This window comes from Ruditapes philippinarum, unplaced genomic scaffold (assembly GCF_026571515.1).
Source record: "Ruditapes philippinarum isolate M1 unplaced genomic scaffold, ASM2657151v2 ctg1551_1_1_1_1, whole genome shotgun sequence".
NCBI lineage: Eukaryota > Metazoa > Mollusca > Bivalvia > Venerida > Veneridae > Ruditapes > Ruditapes philippinarum.
The window spans coordinates 305987-329747 of record NW_026866382.1 but is presented as its reverse complement, the minus strand read 5'-3'; the positions used below and the strand labels follow the sequence as shown (position 1 = coordinate 329747).

Genomic DNA, 23761 nt, shown 5'->3' with positions numbered 1-23761 from the left:
CACAGGCCACTTCTCACAGACGAACCTGATACACAGACCATCACTCACAGACTGACCTGACATACACAGAATACTACGCACAGACAGACCTGACATACACATGACACTACTCCCACACTGACCTGACATACAAAGACCACTACTTAAAGACTGACCTTACTTACAGATGACGTGACAGGACACTACTCACAGACTGACTTGATACACATGCCACTACTTAAAGACTGTCCTGACACACAGGACACTCACAAACTGACCTATTACAAAGGCCACTACTCACAAAATCACCTGACACATAGGGCATTACTCAAAGCCTGTCCTGACATAATGATACACCGGGCACAACTCACACATAGACGTGACATACATGACACTAGTCACGCACTGACCTGCACAGGACACTTCACTGACACCATGACACTACACAAACAATATCCTGGTACACATGACATGACTAACACACAACACACAGGACACAACACACAGGACACAACTCACACATAGACCTGACACACAGAAAACTAGACACACAGGACACAACTCACACACTGACTCACAGGACACTACTCACACACTGACTTCACACATAGGACACTACCCACACACTGACATACAGTATACTACTCAAACACTGACATACAGTATATTTCTCAAACACTGACACACAGGACATTACTCAACAGTGACACACACAATATACTATTCAAACACTGACACACAGTACATTACTCAACAGTGACACACACACACAGGACATTACTCAACAGTGACACACACAATATACTATTCAAACACTGACACACAGTACATTACTCAACAGTGACACACACACACAGGACATTACTCAACAGTGACACACACAATATACTATTCAAACACTGACACACAGTACATTACTCAACAGTGACACACACACACAGTACATTACTCAACAGTGACACACACACACAGGACATTACTCAACAGTGACACACACAATATACTATTCAAACACTGACACACAGGACATTACTCAACAGTGACACACACAATATACTAATCAAACACTGACACACAGGACACTACTCAATTACTGACACATAGGACACTACTCAATTACTGACCTTACACACAGGACACTAAGTCTAAGTAAAATAGTAATTGTCTGGTCCATTTCATATTTTTGAAAACCTATTCGTCACACATTTGCTTTACTGATATATTTATTTTTGCATACATTTACCTCGTAATGTTTTAATAATGCATGATATTTCCCGTCATTTTATCTTTCTAAAATACATCGAAGAAGTAAAATACATGTAGTTCTAAATTATAACTATTTAAATACGTTCGTTTCAAGAATTGATTTCCTCAAAACATACTGACTAAGTAAAAATCTTCGGAAGCCATATTAATAATATTGATATGCGGGCTTTGACCAAGTTGCATATATATACAAAACAGGTTTTAATTCTGAATTCCCCCAGAATCACCCGCATAAATCTAGCAATTGTTAGAAATTGTATAATTACATTACATCAAACATCGTTACATTGATCTGACATAAATTGATACACTGACTTTACGTAAACAATTCAATGTTACCTTGTTAATTCTTTTTGCATGCAGCTATGTAGTTGCGTGTTACCATGATAATTGTGTTAGTTTGGTTTTTGTAAGCAGTAGTTGTGTGGAGTAAACAACATGAACGTCACTGGAATGACCATCTCATAATTGATAACAAAACAAAACAAAACATAACAATAACAGCAACAACAACAAGTTCGACCGTAATTAGATTTTTATGTACAGCATGACTTGATCATTTTTGAAAAATATCTCTTTTTGAAAATATCAATTTTTTAAGACTACATTGCCTTATAAAGCATAGTATGGACTAATGTACATGAGTTTTTGCAACTCGTCAAATTATTAAAAGATTGTATAAAAAAGTATACTTTCAAATCAAACGTATTCTGGACATAGTCATGATGACTAATCCGAAATTATTTGGTTTTAACACTTTAAATTAACCCTGAGTCTGCTGGAGGCAACCCATTCTATCCATGTCACCAATTCATATCATGATTAACCGGTGGTGTCAGGGGGCATGATGAATATTGCACTTTTACGTTTAATTTATTTGTATTGAATAGACTCAAGCAAGCCGAATCTATCTGCAATTTCCATGTTAAATAGATGTATTCATTGCTTTAAACTTATTGGAAGGGCGAAAATTCTCCAATGTTATTTAAACTTTTGCTGACCATTTTGTTTTCATAAACAACAACAACATTCGTGGTAATATGTTAACCTATTCTTAAGTTGTTTGTCTTATGTATGCATGTAAAATATTATCTGTTTTACATAGTAAGACAACATAGTTAAACAGCAGCCCAATAAAATGTGATAAAACGATTTATTTTATGAGAATATAGCCTAACTTAGATTGATGCATCGTTATAGCAACAAACTCTGCTGGCTAAAATAAATGAATTCTCACAAAAAAAAAAAAGATTCTCAAAGACTCAGTGAGGCTTTCCCTCTTGTTATTTCTAATTTTTGCTGAAAGTAATAAAAATTCCGTTAAATCCGACAGATTTTATCAAATTGAGCTTGAGGAATGAAATTGTTATTATTCTTTATGTTCTAATATTGTTTGTGTGGGCGAAATAATAAAACTTGCAATCTCATATAATATGATCAAATAATCTCTTGATCATCACTGAGTGACATGAAATAAAATGGGAAGAGATCATAAAATATCTACCGAGATATATGAAACATGTAGTGAATGCATATTCACTTTGGGTCAATGTTTGAATATATATGTATATCTATATTTTGCCTCATGTCAAACATTGCAAATACAAAATGTTATAATGTTTTGGAAGCTTTAATGCCTATTACTTGACAAAGTAATTGAGTCTTTTCTTATAAAAACTGCAAGTTCTTTGATACTATGTAATCTTACTGTGATTACCTGTAGTGTGTATAACTTAAAACGTAACATATTTTTCTGTGTGTATTCAGAATATATATATTTTCATTTCAGAAGAGACTGTATAAATAGAAATTATCAGTTTTTTCAAATATCAAATTTGAGCATAAGGTATCTTTAATATTGTTTAGATTGATATTTTTGCGTCATTGACAAAATCTCATAAATAGTTTCAAATTTAAACTTTTTTTTTCATTTTATGATCATAAATTCAAATAAGCACATGTAAAATGTTAACAATGACATAAAATGCACATTATTAAAATTTTAAAGTGATCTAGACTCAATTATTTAAACTAAATAAGCAACCATGAGAATAAAATATTATATAAAAAAATCTTATTGATTAAATTACTCTTAAACTTTTCCATTATTCACCACCATAATTCTAGCAATTTAGATGTCTGTCTGGTATGAAACACATGTTGACCAAAATGAGACTTCTTTATTACATTAGCGTGAAAAACAATAGCTCTCTACAGGGAAATTAATTCTGGGCAAGCTGGCGGCAATTTATTCTACCTCTGCGACCAGGACAGACCAGTCAGTAAATAATTTGAAATGAACATGATTATGAAGAAAATGACAAGGCCATCTATGATATTTAGCCGGGTAAATGTTAATATATTGATAGTTTACACGACATTTTCAGGCATCTTATCTAAACTGACATATATTTACAGCTATTGTTTAAAGGCATATTATGCCTCAGAAACGAAGGAAGAAGTTTTACCCCTTTAGAAATGGCCAACATTTATATTATGGTTTCAGAACATCAATTATGCTTGTAACCTGAATAATTTAGAGTTAAATGTGAAATAGTTAGTCATACAAGTAGCAAAGTGTAAACAATAGTGAAGTAGTATTTTGGCTTCCATAGCTGTATTAATTGCCATAAAATAACACATGAAGGCCAATGAGTTATTTTTTATAAACGATAAAAGTACACAAAAAATTAAAAAATCTTTTGAGGAGTAAGAATAGAAGCATTTCTGGGGCAAACCGGACCTTTAAAAAACAAAGGTTTTCCCTTAACTATTAATCTACCGAAACCGAAAAAGACCACCATTTGCTACATACAACTTGGCCCTATACTGCACGTATAGAAACTGAATCGCAAAGGCTCAATTTCGCCTTTAGATTGTGAAATCCTTTAAACTTCAAACGGTCTATTGTTTATTCAAAGCATTACAAAGGGTCAAAACGACGCAGTTTGCTATTGATGGCAGCTCAATTTCGCATTTTGTTACTGGAAAGCAGGGCAAACGGTTAAAATGATGCAGTTTGCTTTGTCGTGCCAAATAGCATGAATCAAAACAAACACACTCTTCGAGCCGAGTAACAGCACTGTACAAAAATCATTATTTTATTAACAAAATAACTGGAATAATCATGGAAAGGAATGTAAAAAAACCCAACACAAAAACAAACAAAAACACACACACACACACACAAAAGAAGAAAATCCAGCAGAAAACCCCAACAACAACAACAAAAAGCTACACAATAAAAAACAGCACTATACATGTATAAAGTGTATGAATTTTCTTAAAAAAAACACCATTTTCTTTTGCCAACCGTTCAAACACATCTATCTGATTTCGTTGAAGAAAAGCCCTTGCATTACTGTTTGGAGCTTGATCTTCACTTTACTTAAAAAAATAGTGCTTTTAACCTTATATAAACTCTTAAGAACAGTTATTATCCCTATAATTTTGCAAATGTCAATGTCATAAATTGTCAGGTTTTAACTTGTTCTATAAATAGTGTGTAAACTGATATATACTCAAGGACAATGAAAACGCACGCTCGCTCTATATGCATTATATTACATGAAAACAAAACACTAGCGACTCCATTAGATATATATATTATAACTTTAATACAAAACGCAAACATAACAATTGAAAATAATTCAAAATGTTTAAAATCAAATGTACACCAGTAAATCGAATAACCTTAGGTGAAAATCTCAAAATCACACTTTTTCATCACAGTAATGGAAACTAAACAAAGGCAAAAACCAGAATGAAAATCAAAAAAGTCACTCATAAATGTCTTTTCGTAATGTCACCGTCGGGATCCTTAGACAATGTTCTCCATCAGCGTCTCTACAGATGTACATCGTTGCCTCATAGACCTTACGGTGCGGATAGTCGCCTGTGGAATCTGACGCCATTCGGCCGGTAGTGAATTGCGAAAACGCTGGTGAAGCCGATAAATTGTAGACCGATGGACACCAAAAAGGTTGGCGCTTTGTTTGTAAGATAGACCAGTCTGAATCTGTGCTAAATCTACCCAGCGGTTATTTCTTTGTAGAACCATTGCATACAATTTGCTAGCAAGTCTTCAGTAGTGTTTGAAATTTAGCAACTTTTATAGAGGAAAAGTGTGTACATATATATGTAATTTCTAATGTGAGCTTTTACGATTTCTAAAACTGACCATTGGCATAGCTTAATATTCATTTTCATAAAGATTTTAATTGCTTATTTAACATTTCTAGAAAGGTGTGAAAAACAAGTAAATAATCAACAGTTAAAAAATCATTTCATAAAGTAACCATAAATTGGTTCAATACGTTTTCTGTTGTAATCTTATCACAATTAGCCAAAATTGTTACTTTTGATTTTTTGGGTACTGTCTTTATTATGCAATAACTTCTTTAAAATGCAATCATATTTCATAACTTTGGTATCTAAATGACCGGAATGCGTTCGGTTTTATGAAACAGTGAAAAAATATTTAAAAGAAATATATTTTCCTTGTTAAAATGCAATTATCCCGACCGTGCGTTTTCATTGTCCTTAAGTATAGATTACGAAACAGCAAGGAAAAGGAGAAAATGTCACGGTGTTTATTTTGTGACATTTACTTGGTTGTATGATTCCAATGTAAAGCAATTATGAAACATGGGTGATCCTTAGAGAGCAATTACAGCATCAATTAATATGCGAAAATCGCAGGCTTAAATTGATCGGGTTTGTTCATGATAGAGCATCAAATATGCAACTTCTCTCACACCGACGCCAATCTTAAAGAATAAATGAACTGCCACCAATGACCACAAAGGACCAGTAAAATAACTTAAACATCATAACTTGAGATGAAGTAATACCTCAAAACGAACATTTATGTTGCTTGTAGTATGTATTTATGAGTACAACTTGAGAAAAAGGCTAGAAAAAGAATATAAATATAAATGTACATGTATTGTTGTAAATAATGTATGACTAGACTATGATTGGTAATTTACAAAATATAAGTACTTGTCAATATCTAAAAAGCCAAACTGATAATGAATCATGGCGATTTTGATGTCAACGAGTAAAGAAGATAGGTGTGCTCATGAAGACAAACATGACAGTCATTTATTACATCACCATACACATCATAACTCCATAGGGAAATCATTTATAGAGACAATAATGGCAAGATAATCAACAGTCAAAACATCTGTAAACATTTAAAATGAACACTCATATAAACAAATGAGTGTATGGTACTTTAACACATATGGAAAATTTAGCCAAAGCATTGAAAACTTAAGTTATGCAAGAATAGTTCAGAATATTTAAATTGTTTTTTTTCTTTCTAGATGGTTGTTTTAGAAAATGTATGTGAAACAAAACTATTTGAGCCGCGTCAGGACAAAACCAACATGATGGGTTTGCGACCAGCATGGATCCAGGCCAGCCTGCGCATCCGCGCAGTCTGATCAGGATCCATGCTGTTCGCCATCAGTTTCTTTACTTGTTATATGATATGTAAGCCCTGATCAGACTGCGCGGATGCGCAGGCTGGTCTTGATCCATGCTGGTCGCAAACACATTATGTTGGTTTTGTCGTGACGCGGCTCATATATTATTGATATTAAAATATTATCAAGTTGAAATTTTGAATTGTCTTAAATTTGAATTTTAAAAAACTTTTTGTTTATTCATTTGTATTTTTTTACGTCGAGTTTAACAAATGTTTTGACATGTCTCAGGAATTTGAATTTTATGGAATATTTCAATACTAAAAAAGCAATAAATAAAACAATTGAGTAAATTTATAAATTGCTAACAAAGCATTATCCAATAATCTTAGAACAGTTATCACTTTGTACGAAAATATAATCAAGAAGGTAAAGTAAAAAACCCAGCAAGTTTGAACGCCAAAGCAGTAACAATAAAACACTTTACTGGAGAATAAACACTTCTAACGAAGGAATTTTTGCTTGTTAAACCAATTAGTTTATCTTTTAACAATAAACACGTATGCAATATGTAATAGCTCATTTGTACTGGGAATCATAGGATGATCTGACAAAAACAGTCTGTTATGCATATTTTATAATTTGTTTTCAATATATATCAAGTCAAACTGACGCTTAAGTCAGTCTTATACATGTAGTTTACGTCAACCCTTTTCACAATAAACACGTACGCTTTTGTACTTGAAATAATAGAGTGACCTAACAAAAACATTGGGGGTTCCTGTCTCGTTTATGCATACTTTATAAATCTCCTTTATCAACACCTATTTATGTTTATGTTGTTTCAAGATTGTTCATTTTTATTTAAGGGTTTAAAGCACAAACTGTAAGGTATTTTTTTTAAAACTTTGACACAATAAATTTAGATACCCTGACAGTATGACATCGTGGTCACAGTTCCTTTTAAACAATATAAATTATTATAATATATAGTTATCATGCTTGAAAGACAATAAGGAGGCCTATCCCATTGCAAGAACGCAGTTGGTCATATAACTTGCGTTCAATGTAGAGAAATAACCATTATTTATATAATTTGTTTTAGGTTATGTAAATTAAGAATTGTTATTATGTTGTTGTTATTGTTGTTGTTGTTATGACGTCATGCAACTCAATTAGCCGTAAATAGAGCAATGCCCGGATACTAACAGTTTATATAATTGTCAATAAATCGTGTATTTCATTAATAAAACAATAATATTTCATTTATTAAAATATATATCTTAACGAACTATTAAATATAGCAAATACATTTCTGTCCCTGAACACCAAATAGGTCTAACGCCGCAAAGTTTATACTTGAAAAATCTTTAATAAATAAAAATGATAAATAAATCACTGCGAAACAACGAGTAAATGAATTTCTATTTAGAACTATTTCAATAAAAGCGTATGATCCACAAATTCACTAAGTATTAATAAAACATCATTAATATTGAAGTAAAAATGAAGTAAAAATAAGAAAGAAACAAACCTACAAAAACCTTTTGTTTGCCTTGAGAACTATCTTTCCGTTAATAGTATGAACACACAAGAAGTTTTATGTACAACAAATCACCAGTACATATGTCAAACAATTTTTCGCTCATTATAAAACCGGGCAGCAATTATCTTAATGACATGCAAATGTCATTTAATAATCGACAACTTTTTGCTTTGTCAACAATAAAGCTGGGAATTGGCTGAAATTGACTGATACGGTCCAGAGAAAAAAATATGAAACACGAGAAATGTTATTGTATTGTTTTGCAAATCTATTTAGTTCTTTCGACCTTTTCCATTTTAAAGATAGCTGGGAAAACAGAAATTTATTTGTACAATACAATACAATACTACAAAACAATACAATACATTGCTATTATATTCATTATCTTAAAATACTGTAAAATATGAAACAATGTGACAATAAATACAATACAATACAATATTATGATATAGAATAATAATATACTACTAGTAATGATATTATAATATAATATGATATGATGTGGTATGGTATGATAAAGATAGGATTTGATAAAGATATGACATGATAAGATAACGATACAGAGTAATAAATCGTTTTCTTAAGATACAATACAATACATAATAAAAAATTACACTACAAAGCTTTGAATTTGATACTTCCAGTTGTGAGTTTTAGGAATTTCAATATCAAAATAGTAAAATTCAGCCGTCAAGAATATTGTCATTGTTAAGATTACACGCCTGATTGATGACTGTATGTATACTAAATGGCACTGGCAAGTCAGTGCAAGTCATCTGCTAGTAGTAAAAGAGTAAAACTAAGAAAAAAAATAAAAGTCTACCGAGTTCCTAAAATTAAATGATATTTATTGGCATAGCTTCAGAATCAAAGTGTACGTACACATAAAACGACACCATTTTTAGACTGAAAATAAAAGGAATGCTGGAACTTAAAAACAAATTTATAGGTTGCACACTACCATGTTGTTCCAGTTTATGAGATTTCTTTACATTAGAAAACTTTAGTGTTATTAATGCATATATTGTATTCATGCAATGTATTGAAATGTGTTTACTTAATTATTATAATAATCCTTATGTGAATAAATATATAAACTATTTATATAAAAACAATACATACGTTTTCCTTATCCCTAATCCTTCAAAACTTTACATTGCAGATGTATAAAAGATGCCTTTTCACGTATCTATTTTGTGCCAGCAATATATGGGTAATATTAAACAATTTCAAAAATAACACAAATGTTTTTAGATAATGAATAAAAAATATAAATAAGTTTTTTTCCCAATCTAATTATCAAATTACTTAAATGGCACTTAAGCTATTATATATCCATATTTTTCATTTCATGTCATTCTAGCCATTAAATAACGTTCAAAGGCACGGCTAATAATTCATATGAAAATATTGTATCTATATAATGCAGTCAATTATATAAACAGCTGATACATGTATTATTTGCGTAGGATAAATTACGAAGAGTGCCGACATAAACAGAAAAGCGGTTCACTTACATAAACATGAAAATGCAATTCGCTGATATAGAGACAAGTCCCATAACAATGCTGACGAGCGGGTACCGCAATTAATAAAGAAATAAATAAATAGACAGATAGATAGATAGATAAATAAATAAATGAATAAATAAATATATAAATAAATAAATAAATAGATAAATAAATAAATACCCCCCCAGAAAAAAAAATCCAACAGAAAACAACACTAACAAAACAAAAAACTGGCTGAATCAAAAGTTACATCCCATAGTGAGTTAAATAATTTCGCAATTCAAGGCTCCAGACATTTATCGTCTGCGTCTATTTGGTATAAACGGTCCCATTAGAGCTGCTAGTACAATTCCGTACATGGTTATACAACAAATTAAATTATAGAAATATGCTTATTATTTTACATGTAGTGCGATGTAATATCATATATCCGTCTCGGAATTTTATACAAACAAACAAATAAACTTGTTTACTTCCTAGAATGCAATGTTCAATGAAAGAATGTACATGTATATTTATGATGATGATTCAGAATAGAGGCGCATGTGATGATAAGATTGCAGGACGGAAATTAAAATCTGCATTAGGCCAAAGCTTAAAAATGATTAAAGTTTGTCACTAAAATCAATTGCAAAACTTTTAAGAAATTTGATAAAATCCCATAATACCATTTTTATAATCTATATCAGCTTGTTCAATTGTGATTCGAATAAAACAATGAATAAATGCCAAATGAAAAAGGTAAGAAAACATTGCAAATTTAGCAATACTAAACGGCCCATTCAGCCTCAGAATTTTATTTTCAGATTTTATTTATTTCTTGAACCTTTGTTACAGTTTGCAAAAACGTTGCTCATTGGTTACATAGATTATTTATCTTTTGCTCCTTTTGGCCTTTGATAATTATTAAAATTACAGTGATTCAGTATTTTGAATGGAAGTCAAAATACTGCCTTGTTTACATTTTACTACCCTACCAATACATTCCGGCTAATTCAGTGCTACATTCTTCAGTTGTTTAACATCTAGAATGACAAATCCGTTACTAAAACATGTTTAAACACTGGTTTGACCTTTCTAAAGAATTAATAAATCTTTGATTTCTGAGGCATAATGTGCCTCATAATGTGCCAATTTAAATAAATTTATTTTTAGAAAGACGAATTCGTAAATCGCGTTTACTTATATAAATCTGCATATGGAAATAACTGCCAAAATCTCTTGTTAGAATGATATACATAATTAATACTAATTAATACTAAATTGACTTAAGGTTTGACTTTCCACATTTCCTTGAAGAAAACGTTCATTATTTCATTGTATCATAAACTGAATTTACACGTTTGAATCAATGAAGCATGTTTAACACTTATACTAGGGAAAAACATGAATTCTCTCTACAGTTTATAAAATGAGTTAAGTCAAAGGCACAAAAGTCAGTATTTTCATTATTAAAGAATAATATGGAATAAGTGTATCATTGAAGTGTTTTATATGTATATTTGTAATGAAATGATGATTATCAAGAATCTAATTTTAGAAAAATACAACTACATTTGTACGAAACTAAACTTCATTCGCCTTCAATCCTAGACGAATTTTCGCCTTTTATCCCCGACGTTTTATCAATAAAAACATTCATAAGTAAATTTGTAATGTTCAGTACCTCTCAAAAAAATAGTTTGCTAGCTTGACATAATTCCCAAGACAATAAATATTTTTGCCTAGCTGTTATTGGCAGACATGGCTTTTATTTAGTTTAACAACAGAAAATGCAAATGCCATTCAGACAAATCGGCATTTCTTTAGCTTTGTCGACATCTTCAAAAACAAAACGTGATAGAAATGTTGTACGAAGTAAAAAGCGAGAAATAGGCATATCTATGTCTGTATCAATTATTGATTTTATTGATTTTTAAATGCACATTTCGTAAGTTATATCTCAAAAAGTGTTTAAAAATGCCAAACTTGTGTTTAATAATGCTTTTATAATAGATTTAGAGCTTGTAAGATGTTTTACAACAGAAGAAAGTAGCGCTGAACATGCAGTAATGTGTCATAAAGGAAGCAAAATGTAAACAAAGTAGTATTTTGACTTCCGTACAAAATACTAATTCACTATAAATAAAAACAATTGTCAACAGAGCAACGAAATTAAAACATTGCTCATCTATGTGACAAATGACTATTTCTTTTTAAAACTGTAACAAGATACCAAAAATGAAAAGTTATTGAAAAATAAAAATGATAGCTTTTTTAGGCATAATGGGCTTTTGATATACTCTGAATTTACAAAATTGTTTTTTTTCTTGGGTGTTAGTTTGAGCAGAAGCCTTGAAAACAAACTATTATCTGGATGATATATTTCTTCTGAAATCTACCAGTCTCTCAATAGTTTTGCATCCAGACAATAAGTATCTGCTGACAAACTCTGAACACATATATCTGATTATACTGAAAGCCTTATCAAGCAATGTCGTTCATTATATACCTAGTGCAACAAATAAAACGTAGTTTGTACACTAATATGATCGATAACAAATATGTCATTGGGTGCATGGCACCGCTAGTTTGTTTTTTTGTATTTTAACGGCACGTCAACACATAACTGGCCATATCGTGCTGAATGCTATAATAGGCTTACAATATTATGTAATGTTTTGTAAATGACAATAAAAATGAGTCAATTAGATCCTAGAGTGCAAGTTTATCTCTTTCAAATAATCAATGATGTTTTTTTTGATGGAATTGTATTAAAGAGTTCTTTGAGTGAGTTTACACGATAAAATCTATTACGGGCCTGTGAAAAATCATGACATTCAAGAAAAAAATGTTTCACAGTAAAATTTTCATTACAAGCTACACAGAAAGGGGCATTTTCATTCGGCACCGCTAGAATAAGATTCTTGAAGAAGATGTTATATAACGAAATAAAGCGGAGTACAAAAAATTCAATTTGATTATAAAAATATATCATCTTTAAACTGATTTATTTTCAGTGTTGTTCTATTTTTCTGTTCTGTAAGAATCATTGATTTCAGCACACTTACTGTTGAAGTTTGAATACTCATTAAGCCGGTGCTGGGGTGGGTCATGAGAGATTTTGCACATTTACATTATGTGGTAAGAATAGATTCAATCACAAATTTAAGAGCCTGCAATTTTCATGTACTTTTGCTGTTATCACTGCTTCCTAGGAATCTTCCCCCATTTTTTTCAGTTTAAAACTAGCTAAACTAAACATACAACATAGTATAAATATTATAAGTTAGTGATGAACTGTAGCAATTGCTTTATACATATATAATATAAATAAAAATGTGTTATATTTTTGTAACAACTATTGTTATCATAAAACAAAAAAATCAATATTGCAACATAGAACTCTATATTCTATATGCTTGTTTATTTGTAAAAATATTAAATAATTCACTTTCATATTCTGATGATTCTATATCTAACATACATGATTCACTGATCATCTACTTTTGTGCATGATTGTACATTTAAATAAACGAAAACAATATATCAAATAGAAACACATTTTTCATTACGACAGCGAAATGAATAAATTATTCCTATGGGAATTTTCCATATATAAAACGTCATAGGTTTTAAATTATTACTTCCGAGAAACAGTGCAAAACATTTACAAAATCATTTAATATCAGTAAAATCCTTTAGATGAATATGAGTGATTATTTCATACAAAAGTAGACATTAAGTTTGTTTTAAAATTAAGCAGAAGCAGATGGCTATATAAATTCAATATCCCTATCTATTGCAATGCTTTTACTGTATTTTTAATGCAGTTGCATTCATTCCCAAGTCATTGTTCTACGAAAGAACTTGCATAACTGGCACCGCATAAACGTCATAAAACATGGTTTATTTTAAAAGATGGATAAAACATAATATTTCTACAATATATTAACTAAATTGAAAAATGTTTCATAAGAGTATTAGAATATATTTATCTTTATTTGTACATTTACCTATTTGTGTTTATAAGATCACAAAACAACACAAAACAACAGATAATGTGGAAAACTATGAAAGAACAACTTACACAAACAATTAATCCTTACATCGATACAGATATGTGAGCACATATTTAACAGACTGTTATACAAATATACCTCTGAATCGTTCAATAATTCTCACAAAAGATGTTTGATACACATTTCCTGAGCCAACACGTTTGTCTAGCTGTTATCTATAAAGCTGAGGTTAGTAGTTTTATAAAAGGTGAAGCAACTTTTATCCCCGCAAAATGCAAATGTCACTTTGATAGATTGTATGCTTTTAGTTTTGTCAGCAATTATATAAAACTTCCTTAAAATGGTGTTATAAGCTAAGACAAATATCGTGATTTCTTTCGTGCCAATTATCTAGTTCTATAAAAACAAATTAAATTATAGATAAGTGCAAACTGTTTTAGGCGTAAAGTGCTAGTGACCACTTTTCGTTCGAATTTGAAATGGTGATAGTAAAAAGCAGGAAAAAGCGTAATCCATCGAAAGAGCAACGAAAACAACAATATTATATGAAAATTTCAGACTCGATTCGAGTAAGTCTGTGCATGAGAGATAAAAGTATGTTCTAGGACATAAATATATGTAATTATATGAATCATGTACATCACAATTGCCAACAACTTCCATTTATAATTCTTTCGTGATTTGTTCTTATGCCTGATACTTAATACAATCAACGTTATTATTCATTGCATGACAGACCTTTCATAATAAACAAAATATCTATCTATTTAACTGAAACACGAACCAATCCATTCCCTATTACCTAGGAAGATAAACGGAAGCAAAAATTAATGTGTGGATGTATGAATTAGCTGTCATTGCATTGAATAGAATTCTCCGACAGGATTTTTCCCATATATTTTCATTTTACCACGAATTACAGGGGAATATGACAAGTTGTATATTGATTTAACAGTAACACAGATACAGTAACTGTGATAAATGAACTAGTTTTACAAAGTTACTACTATTGAATCTAAATGAGACATCGATAGGTTGTGGTATAATGCTGTTATGTATTAAGTGGGAGCCGACCAAAATGTTATTGGAGTGATAAACTTACAAACAGGTTCATAAGAGTTACAAAATTAGCTGTAAAGACTTTGGACAAGTTAAAAACGAAAGCGATTTTTAGCCTTTTTGAATAAAGATAAAAAAACCGGAATCCCTTAAAGAACGCTTAAAATATTGTAGGCTCGGTTTTATTGAGCCTGTTTATGGACGGTGCAATTTATCGTACTCGCCCCCTAGCACCCTAGCCGCATACAGCCGCTTTATAACCACTTTTTTAAATACTGCACAATTTAGTTTAAACTTATTTGTTTAAGCTCGAATATAATGTAGGACTGAAGCTTATTTGAGTCATACAATAAAGTCCCTTTCTGGAATTGACCTGTACTGTTGTAATCACTGTATTATGAAGCAAAAATGGCCGTAAACCCAGAAGGATTCTTACCGACGATCTCGAGGCTGATATCTTAAATACCAGACCAACAAACTCCTCCTTCACAACAACATTTTTGATCAAGATAAAAACAAATTCATAAAATTAGAAGCGGCTGAAGTTTAGATGAAAATATTTCGAATTGTAATATTTATCGATTATTTTCATTATACTGTATTTTCCATCAAACCAATTTTAACAAAACAAAAAGCGCACATGTTTAAAAATTTTATATAAGCGAGCCAAATGACTATTATCAGCTGTCGTGTGACTCAAATTGTTTTGTTACTGTGTCTGGTGAAATAACTGTCTTTTTAGAGGAGTAAATTGCAGTCAAGTTAAGTAATTGCACAAGGTGACAAACATCATACGTTTTAAGATATTAGAGCCGAAACTTTAATTAATCAAGAAATTATAAGTATCTCCAAGTGACAGTATTGTAAGAAAAGGCTTGGGTATGCAGTAACAAACAAAGACAAGTAGATAGCAAAGCTATTGTCGAATGGACTAAAAATATACTCAATTTTGGTAAATACCAATGTTGACACACATACATGTAGTAAATTGTGATGGAAGCTATTACCTTAGATTTAGGTTATCATGTTCAATAACTAGTAATATTATTTCACAGTATGGACATACTGGAAATATTGTTGTCAACATTTACTTATTATCAAATATGTCCTTTGAAACAATGCAATACATCTTTGTGTTTCTAAATGGAGGAAAAAAACGGAACCTCTAAATAACGCCCAAAACGGCAAAAATTGTTTATTTGATCAGAATCGAATTGATTAAGCTTGTTCATGGAGGTACTGTTAAGTGCAAAGCTATCGTCAACGCCAGCTAATACCGGCGTAAGCAGAATTCAACATTTCAGTAAGAAAGTGGTGACATTTCGATTTGGCAGACATCTACAGAGGTGTCCATATGGCGGTTTTTTATGACACCTTCTATGTGACACATTAGTACTATCCCACAGTATCTGCATATTGTATCGTAAGCCATATTAATGGAAACACAAATTCGGGGAGTGAAATTTCAATATTTATTGAATTATTCTACTCCAGTGATACATGCCAGATTAATACGGTAAAATCATGTAATTGATACAGTGTTATTAAGAGCGACATGATTTACTTTCTTCATCCCCATATCACTGAGCGCTTGACTTCAAGGGTAGTGGCATAAGAATTGAATCCACTGTTTATCCCTGCGTGATCGTAAGAGGCGACTAAATGGGTTCGAATGACTGGACTCTATGCTTCTCTTAGCTCCAGCAGGTAAGATGGTTTTGACTCCTGGTGTTGCATTAAAATTGTAACACCCGAAGTTATCCAAAATCATCTTACTTGTTTCGGCGCAGTATGACCTAAATTGTGTTGGTGCGCGATAAAACCACATAAAATTTGCTTATTCCATGTTGTAAGCTTCAAATACCATAGATTACCAGGCTGGATTCACTGCCTAATGTCAATGTAAAGATCTATGTAAACAATAACAAATGTGCTGACATCTTCAATAAGTTGCAACGATGCACATTTCGCATCACTGAGTCATCATTTGGTAATTAAAGTCAGAATTAAAAAAAAAAACATTTTCAATTTCTAGAAAAAAGAGCATTTCATTCCATTAACCTATAATTTGGTTTATAATTTCCATACGTGCACATCGGTTAATGGACCATGCAATAAAGAAATCGAATTGATGATTGCCATTTTGTTGGAGAACGGAATAACATGTTATTATGCATACATAAATGTTTCTCAGCAATGACATTGATCGACTTATTTATGGTAGATTTGAAATCTTGCAGACACAACACGAATATCAAAAGAGCTTAATACAATGTCTGGATTTATAACATTGGTGATATTCAAGTCCCAAAGGTATTGAGAGTGAAGTTACGCCAATGTTTCTATACATATATCAAACATCTAACAACTTTACAAACGTTAACACAAAACAATTAAGCTGGCATGTTTATAACGCAAAAGAATATAAACAGAAAATTAAAATAAACTGAAGCATTTTAAACAAACTGTTTGTTTTGTTAGATTATAAGTCACAACGACATTGTACAGGTCATTTCACAATATTCCAGCTTTACTTGCAGAGGAGGACCTCAGGTACCCCTTCATGCATTATCTCAGGCACAAACGAGCACCAGTGTATATCAAGATGTATATACAACTAAACCAAAAATAGTATTGAATCAAAAGGTACATACGTCGAAGCCAAAAATAGTATTTCAACAAAATGTACATAGTTTTATAACGTCGAAGCCAAAAATAGTATTAAATCAAAATGTACACACGTCTGAGCCAAAAATAGTATTAAATCAAAATTTACACATGTCTGAGCCAAAATAGTATTAAATCAAAATGTAACATCTAAGACAAAACGAGTATCTAATCGCAATGAACTTACGTCTAAGCCAAAAATAGTATTATATCAAAATGTACATACGTCTAAACCTAAATAGTATTATAATGAAGTAGCTCATTGTTGCAAAATAGTGTTGCTGCTGTAAGAGGTGAACATAGCATCGGATATTATAATGCTTGTTTAAGCTTTATATCGCATGATATATCATTATAGTCATTTAAAAATTTTACTGCTATAAAATTTCCATACAGAAGGCACCGCTTTGACGATTAGAGAATAATACAGTTTGGCAAAGTGGTGTTATTCAGTCTCGTATATATCGATCAATGTTTCTATATTTAAAATAAACCTTGTTAAAAGCACTTTTCTCTGCTTCTATTGTTGTTTATTCACTTTTGAACATTGCTTTTAATAATTTAATGAACTTTATAAAACTTGATGATATAATACTTACCAATATACACTTAAATGTACATGCATATAAAATAAAAAATAATCGTATCTTACTACGATTGAGTTTGTTTCCGATAGATAATGGAAATTGCAATATCTCGCATGCCCCCTAACACCGGCTTAGCTTTGCTTAAGCTGTACTCAATGCTGAACACTAAGATTGAAGAAATCAATGACCGACAGGAAAAACGAGCACGGAAACGTTTTACAGCTGCCACACAAAACTTAACACCTGTTTTTGTTCGAGCAAAACCTTCATTATTGTACCATATACAGCAAATGTGGTTGACATCAATGATAAATTACTGTTAAATACTGACAAATGATACTATAGTTAGAGATAATAGCTGGCATCAGAAGCAATTACATTGGCTGTTTAATTTGTATTACATTTGTACAGCAGGGTCAAAGTCGGTTTTACATTGATCAATACATTGTTCTCTTAGTATCTGAAAGTAATTATGTGCCTAGTTTTGTTTTAATGTAATGTTTATAATAAATTTATCTTCTCTATGTTGTCGCCGACAAGTTAATTACTGATACAGTGTAAAAAATTACATGTATTACATGAATTTACTTTTTATATAACATTCGAATAAACTTAAATACAATTTACGGCCGATTTATTGCAATGAATAACATGAGCATAAATATACAAAACAAAAACAAAACAGATAAAAACAAAAAGCAACATCAACATCATCATGAAAAAAAGAACGGTAACAGCAACATAAATAGCAACAACAACAACAATAACTAAAACACAACAACAAAACAACAACATAAAAAACTACAACATCAGCAACCTTATATACAAAATTAACTATGTTTAAAGGTCAATATGTTAAAGGTCAACTATCTTTTTCATCAAAAGTTCATCTGCTTTTAACCTTGACTAAAACACGTGTGTTGCCAAACGATAAACATTCTCTCTTGTTGTATATGGAGCTCTACATTACAAACCATTAGAAAAAAGTGAGCAATTAAAATGTCTCGACAATGCTTTTATTCTCATATCTAAATTGGTAATATGATCGGTGCTATCAACGCAATTAATTAAACAAGAGCCGTGATACATTGGAATGAAATAGGATATTGTCATATATCGGTTTTGGTTTGAAAAATGACTACGCTGAACTCTGGTTGGTATTTGCAATAGATAGAATAATTTTTAGACATATGTAAATCGTTCCGATGTTTCGATATAAATTTTTGTTTGCTTGTAAGTTATAAACGTTTGACACTTATGTTAGTATAATTATTATAGGGTATAGACATATGCTGACAAATAAGCTTGTGTGTATACTTTCGTGAATGCATAAAGTCTTCTTATCTTTACTTCGGACAAACAATATTAACGCTAATGAATAATTATATGTATTGAAGCACATAATGTTCATATTGGCGTAAAGACCTGCTAAGGAAGATTCTTCGAGAAAAATGGTAACAAACTGCAAACGTGTTGAGGCATTTCTTGAGAATTTAAAGATAGTGCAACATCTCTCTTGCCCCCTCCCCTTACAGGCTTACTCAATTTTAACCAAAAAATGATCCCGAGGGAATAAAATCACCACTAACTTCATTATTATTATCATCATCATCATCATCAGCATCATCATCAAAAACAAGAACAGCAACACCAACAATAATATTTAAAAAAAATACAACTCAAAACACAAACAAACCCAATTATTTATAAACTTTTCATATTATCTACAATATAAGCTACACTACCTGAAATAACGTAAAAGTATCCTTAATTTTGTTTCATGTCTTAAAAGTGAAACCAATTTCCAAAATTAGGGACATAAAGACTGTAAACATTTATAATTTTCTTTTCAAACCAAGTCTTAGATAATGCGTCATGCAATAAGGGTATAAAACTAATGCATGTTGTTTTCATTTTGCAGTGAAGTGATATTTTAACGCTTTTATGCGATAGTGATTTTGACATGAATGTGAACACACATGCATGGTCTAGATTTTTAATATTGGTGAAATTAAAGCTTGACCAGGATTTGGGAGTATTGTTTTGCCTGTATTTCGTTACAATATCTTACGTTTCAGCAAAGGTTGCTGTACCTACATGATTATATAACACACAATAACAAGAAAGATATCTATTACAAGATATTTGTCGAAGTATATAAATGGTAATGCTAAAGTAAAGCAATTATTTTGTAAAAAATGCTCAACTTAAATTTACAAAATTTACAAAAATTGAAAAATAAGATTACTACACCAGGGTAAATTGGAAATCGTAACTTAAGTTTAGTAAAGATTTTGCCATATATTTGCTCACTACTATTTCGTTATAAAGTTGTCGATCATCAAAGATGCCCCTGTCGACTTTACTTCCCACAACAATGGAAACACTGTTATCGGTGATTATATCCGAATATCAAAAATAAGCAAATATGCACAGGGACATTTTGCCGCCTGTTTTATAATTAACATATTGATCTGCCTGACCATTTACATGTACATGTAAATTATTTCTGTTATCCCGATATGAGAAATATGTTTCAATGTCCATTACACAATGTGCGAAGTGGGTAACATGTTATGTAAAAGCTTTTAACTTTTTTGTGTAATTTCATTGTTTTCTGAAAAGTCTGTACTTTTAGAATTATTAGAATTTAGTGATTTGCATAGATGTCAAAACAAACAATGCTTAAGTGCGTTTTTTCTTTCCGGGGTAACAACTCATTACAGAAAAATTCCAAAAAGTTAAAATTGTTTTGTTACTGCTGAAAAAATCATTTTATATATAAACTCTTAAAACTTACTGCTGCTTGAGAATTTATAGCCGCGCGTGAGCCTGAGCATTACGACACAATTGTACGTAAATAATGCACCGTAATTTTGCACAGAATTAAATAATGCGGCGTGTTCTAGTCGATATCATTGCATGTCGCGACACATAATTTAATTCGCAATGTCGTCTGCTGCGAAAGCCTGCGGATAATGTTTTATTTCTTTCACGTTGAAAAAATATCCCGTAGTCTGGTATACTGGGGACAATTATGTCATATCTAGATATCTATTTACAACATCTCTTATATTGACAATCCATTTTACTATACTTTATGAATTTTGACGATATATTTTACTATATTTCTTATATTTGAAATTTTTTACTACACTTTTTACTGTTTTTCAATATTTGACAATTGAACTATGTTTTACACCCTTAACAATCTATTTTACTATATACTATTATGAGCCTTATATTTGACAATCAATTATACGACATTTCATAATTATATTTGACACTCTATTTCACTTTACTTTGACACTCTTTTTAAAGTGAATAGGTTAATAATAAAAAAAAATCTGCAATCATGGACCCTCCAATGTGATACGTTAGTGCCATTCCATTAAAAGCGGCGTATTAAAAAATGTGTGTTCCCTAAACGAGAAAACAATAGGCGGAACTAAAGTTCTTATGTATTTTCTCTAAAACATTAAAAGTAACAGTAATGATATATTCTTATTAAACAAATATTACGATTTCTACTCTTTCAAAAAAAAAGGCTTGTACGTTCGAATTATTTTTTATCGTTTACGAGAGCTAAGGCGATAGTTAAATCACCTTGAATACAACCCCACAATTTTCAAAGATCGGAAGTTATCTGATATGACACTTAACATACACCCAATTTAAACAGAAATATGTAACATATAGCTTATCAAAGGTGTAAATAAAAAACAAAAACATGACTGAAAGGAAAAAAAACATGAAAGTGAAAATCCCTCGAGATTAATGACAGCAAGAACGAATTGTTAACATCCATATATTCGGTTACATTGGGTCTCTTCAAGAGAGATAATGGAAAGTGAAAAATCTGACATGCCCCCTAGCACCGGCTTAAGCGCTATTCAATCCTCGACAGTAGTTGTTTTGGTTTCAATGATCCCGAAGGACCAGTAGAATAAAGCAACAACTTGATGAAATATAGTTTATATGGTATACATTAAATTATCCCCTTTGTTAATTTACCACTTATTATGAAATATAGTTTATATGGTATACATTAAATCATCCCATTTGTTAATTTACCTCGTATTTTAAAGCTATTGTTTCTGTATCACACTATTGTAATCATATTGAACCATTAATAAGTAATTGTTTTTTTTCCTAAATAGTTCTTCTTCTCAATACATTTCACTTGTTTTAATTATAACCCCTATACATATAAATAAATAAATAAATAAATAAATAAATAAATAAATAAATAAATAAATAAATAAATAAATAAATAAAAAAATAAATAAATAAATAAATACTTTATGAAATATATCATATATCAATAAAAATGAAATCACCTTACTACTGTGCAGTTTTAGGTAATTTAAAGTCTTATAGTATACTTTCATACACATTTTTCAGATTTATTTAGTTTGAAACTCATTTAAAATTATATAATTATTAAAACATAGATTTGTACTTTTGCAAAGTGTTGACAACTGCAAATAATTGTTAATTGCTTTCAGGAAATTCTGGGTTAATCCATTTAATCACGTCAAAGGAGATTGCCACTAAAACTGTCCCTATTTTTTATTTTAATTTCCGAAATTGGTAATTGGAGATGAGCTATCAGCACGATTCAATGGAAGTGCTGCGTAGAAATAAAATGGCGATACAATGGATAAAGAGATAAAGAAATGATTTCTCGAATCTGCAAATCATTGTACAACTTTTCAAAACATTTCGAGAAAAAAAAAAAACACACACACAAAAAAGGAAAAAAAAAAAACAATTAAAAAACCAAAAAAAAAAAAAAACCAAAAAAAAAAAAAAACAACATAAAAAAAAAAAACTACACCCCCCAAAAAGGGAACCTCCGCCAATCCCACCTCACATTTCACCCCCTAAAAAGAAAAAAAAAACGTCAAGAAACAAAAAAATATACATGTAATACACAATAAGTTAGCATTTATTGAGACCTCAGTCTATTTCTACATATTGCAATGAAGTAAGAAGAACTTATATGTATATTTTATGCATATGTTTATTGAACACTATGCTCTTAGAACATTTGTTTTTTTTTTAATATAAGTATGAAAAGTTATAAGATATAATTCAAATAATAGTAAAATAAATAATCTTAACAAATATCAACAATACCAAGACGAACCTTTTTGTGTTTATAGTGTTTATATGATGTAATAGTCACATACTAACAATAAAAGTAAGGTTTTTTATTCAGCGAAAAACAAATTAACTTACTTCAACTGACAATGCAATCAATACATAGTACTTCTTATCCTTTTGCGTTTATAGTTCTTTTATGAAATATAACATACACAAAAACAAGAAAAAGCTCGCTTTTTGTCATCGGAACAAAGACTTACTTCTTATCCAAACATATCCGCTTAGACAATCCAATCTTTTAATAAACACAGATATTCTGTTATATAATTCACAAGACAGAAATGTCTATCGAAGATATCTTCCACATGCATAGCATAGTTTAATAATTCATTGGGAAATATTTGTTTCGCCTAGTACGTTTTACGATTTCTACACTCCTGCAGTTGACGGTTCTACACAAATTGTATTTATTGAACACATGTTTATAGCCAGCGATGGTATTAGTGACGCAATAAACAAGACTAAATGCATTTTAAATTCGAATGCACCGATCTCATTAATGTTTTGTATGCAAATTTCCTTTTCGTTTTGATTTAATAGA

The 23761-nt window shown here is 30.7% G+C and overlaps 1 protein-coding gene across 1 annotated transcript in view; it reads right to left on the bottom strand.

Annotated features, from left to right (window-relative positions):
- The window catches only part of LOC132732356 (uncharacterized), an 85992-nt gene extending 62478 nt beyond the window's left edge, over nucleotides 1-23514 (bottom strand). Inside the window, exon 1 of the mRNA XM_060718770.1 lies at nucleotides 23421-23514. The gene's annotated coding sequence lies outside the window, so the exon portion shown is untranslated. The remainder of the gene's footprint in view (nucleotides 1-23420) is intronic.
- Nucleotides 23515-23761: the final 247 nt, after the last annotated feature.